We start from the raw sequence: 3893 nt of genomic DNA on the forward strand, positions 1-3893 counted from the left end.
TCATCTTCTGTATTACGACTTTCTTTCTCGCCATGAACAGACATTTGTATAGAGATAGTCTTTAACCCCTTCACGACCTTTGACGGATCTAGCCGTCATGGTGCCCTGGTACTTAAAGACCCATGACGGATACATCCGTCATGGCGAAATCGCGGCCTCAAAGCCCCGTGCACCGCGATCGGTTTTCAAAAACTGTAGATTCGGGAAGGAGAGGACTTGTACCTGACCTCAGGAGGGGTGGTGTCTCCTTCCCGGACCTACGGAGGCTGTGATTGGCTGAGCGGCGTTCGTCAGCCAATCACAGCCAGTGTAATGTTTCAGCCATTTAAAATGGCTGAAGCATTGAAATCCAGCTATGTCAGTGCAGCTGTAGCACTGGCCATTGGCTAGAGCTCGGTGAGCTTTACTGCACCTGCCCCCAGCTCTGATTGGAGAGATCGGCCTTGTGACCGATCTCTCCAAGCACCGTGCATCTGGGACCGGGTGAGCTCGCTGTAGGAGATCGCTCTCCTCAGCTTCTCCCTCTGTGGAATCTGAGGAGAGCGATCCCTGCGGGTCCCCATCTGTGAGTCACAGCCCCCGATCCACCGCTGCCCTCCTCCATCTGCTTCGCCCCTGCTCTCCCGCTGCGCCCCTGCATGTGAAGCCGCTACTCTCCCTCTGCGTCCCTACATGTGACGCTGCTACTTTCCCGCTGCGCCCCTGCATGTTACGCCGCTACTCAGCAGAAAGAGCAGCGGCGTCAGATGCAGGGGGTGGCGCAGCGGGAGGAGAGCAGCGGCGTCAGATGCATGGGGGCATCTGCGCCCCCCCTGCATCTGACGCCGCTGCTTTCTTTCTGCTGCCTCCTTGTATCCGCCGCTGCACCGCCCCTGCATCTGCCGCCGCACTCTCCCCATCCGCCGCCGCCGCACTCTCCCCTTCTGCTGCTGCGCCTCTGCATTTGCCACCTCACTCCCCCATCAGCCTCTGCCCCCTCCCTGATCTGCTGCCTGCTCTCTCCCATCCTCTTAATCCTCTGCCCCCTCCCGAATCTGCTGCAATCCTGCTGCCTAGATCCATTCTGTAAGGTAGCTATCCCCAATCTCCATTCCCACTCTCCTTCCATCCTTCCCCTCTCCCCCCCCTTCCTCCGCCGCTCCTCCATCCGCCGCGCCCTCTCCCATCCTCTGCCGCGCCCTCTTCCATCCCCCATCCATCCTTTTTTTTTTTCATCCCACCTAGTCTCCACCCCCCCCCCTTTTTGCAGCACATCCGTGCGTTCGTCCTGATTTTTTTTCTGTAAACTAAGAAAGAAATACAAATAAACTTAGTCTAGGGCCAGTAAAATTATACTGTAGTAATCGTCAACTACAGTATTTCTTACTGAATATTGTAAGGGTCAGCCCAGTGCCACACATAAGAGCGATGCACAAGTCTCACACCGCATCATCCGGCACGGTCGCTCTCTTCCAGACAGGAGTGAGCGGCTGTGCCGGGTGATGCGATGCGAGATTTGTGCATCGCTCTCACGTGTGGCACTTGCCTTAGTATCAGTTGCAGGCGAATATATATATATATATATATATATATATATATATATATATATATATATATATATATATATATATATATATATATATATATATATATATATATATATATATATATATATATATATATATAATTTATTTTTTTTTTACTGAGGTCTGTATTTTTTATTTTGTCAAACTAATATTTCTTTGTATGGGGGGTATAGTTTCCAACATGGGGTCACATGTGGGGGAGCTCCACTGTTTGGGCACATCAGGGGGATCTCCAAACGCAACATAGTGCGGCTAACGATTCCAGCTAATTTTCCATTTAAAAAGTCAAATGACGCTCCTTCCCTCTGGAGCTCTGCCGTGCGCCCAAACAGTGGTTTTCTGCCACATATGAGGTATCGGCGTACTCAGAACAAATTGCCCAACAAATTTTGCGGTCCATTTTATCCTGTTACCCCTGTACAAATTAAAAAATTGAGCCTAAAATAACATAACATTTTTGTGGAAAAAAAAAGTACTTTTGTTTTTATGCCTCAATGTATGAAGCACTTGAGGGTTCAAAGTGCTCATTACCCATCTAGATTTATGCCATGGGGGGGTCTAGTTCCCAAAATGAGGTCACTTGTGGGGGAGCTCCATTGTTTAGGCACCTCAGGGGGTCTCCAAACGCAACATGGCGTACGCTAATAATTCCAACCAATTTTGCTGTGAAATGGCGCTCCTCTTCTGAGCCCCACAGTGTACAAAAACTATTACTTTCCACCACATATGAGGTATCTGTGTACTCAGGAGAAATTGCACAATACATTTTATGGTGCATTTTTTCCTGATACCCTTGTGGAAAACGAAGCTACCTGGTTGAAATAACAATTTCGTGGTAATTTTTTATTTTTTTATTTTTTTTTTTTTATTTTCACGGCTCAAAGTTATTAACTTTTGTGAAGCCCCCAGAGGTTCAAAGTGCTCAATAAACATCTAGATAAATTCCATGAGGGGTTTAGTTTCCAAAATGGGGTCACTTGTGGGGGAGCTCCCCTGTTTAAGCACCTCAGGGGGTCTCCAAACACAGCATGGTATCCACTAACGATTCCAGACAATTTTGCGTTTGAAACGTCAAATGTCGCTCCTTGCCTTCCGAGCCCTGCTGTGCGCCCAAACATTTGATTTCCACCACATATGAGGTATCTGTGTACTCAGGAGAAAATGCACAATACATTTTATGTTGCAATTTTTCCTCATACCCTTGTGAAAAAAAAGCTACCTGGTTGAAGTAACAATTTTGTGGTAATTCTTTTTTTTTTTATTTTCACGCCTCAGTTATTAACTTTTGTGAAGCCCCCAGAGGTTCAAAGTGCTCAATAAACATCTAGATAAATTCCATGAGGGGTCTAGTTTCCAAAATGGGGTCACTTGTGGGGGAGCTCCTTTGTTTAGGCACCTCAGGGGGTCTCCAAACGCAATATCACATATGCTAATTATTCCAGACAATTTTGCTTTCAAAAATTCAAATGATGCTCCTTCTCTTCCGAGCCTTACCATGCGCCCAAACAATTGATTTCCCCCACATATGAGATATCGGTGTACTCAGGAGAAATTGCACAATTTTATGGTGCATTTTTCCTGATACCCTTGTGAAAATGCTAAATTTTATGGCTAAAGTAACATTTTAGTGTAAAAAAAGTAAAATTTTCATGTTTTCCTTCCACATTGCTTTGGTTGCTGTGAAGCGCCTAAAGGGTTAATAAACTTCTTCGATGTAGTTTTGAGCAGTGTGAGGTGTGCAGATGGGGTCACTTTTGGGTATTTTCTGTCACCTAGGCCTCTCAAAGTCACTCCAAATGTGATGTGGTACCTAAAAAAATTGCGGAAAAACGGAAAAAAAATTTGTTTTGAAAATTGCGCTGGTATAAAGTAGACAAGTGGGAAATGTTATATAGTAACTATTTTCTCATATCTGCACATATAGGGGTTAATTTGTAGGTAAAGGGTTCTTTCACTAGTGATGAGCAAGCACTACCATGCTCAGGTGTTTTGTATTGTGAGCAGGTTGGACGCTTGGATGGGCTCAACTCGAGTACCAAGCATAATGGAAAACTTGAGCATTTTTCCAGAAGGTCTCAAGTTTCCCATTGACTTCCATTATATTCGGAACTAGAGTCGAGCACGTCCAAGCGCCTTACCTGCTCGTGTCTACTACAGAGCATGGTAGTGCTCACTCATCACTATCTGTCGCCACTGAATGACTGATCAAATCAAGCGCAGGTGCTTATTGCATCATGGCATGGCCGTAAACCTCCCCAGCTGCCTATTTTCCATCTATCTCCTCCCTTCTCTCTGTATGAAGCTACAGCCATCAATCAGAGGAGAGGT

Source organism: Anomaloglossus baeobatrachus, chromosome 1 (assembly GCF_048569485.1).
Source record: "Anomaloglossus baeobatrachus isolate aAnoBae1 chromosome 1, aAnoBae1.hap1, whole genome shotgun sequence".
Taxonomy (NCBI): domain Eukaryota; kingdom Metazoa; phylum Chordata; class Amphibia; order Anura; family Aromobatidae; genus Anomaloglossus; species Anomaloglossus baeobatrachus.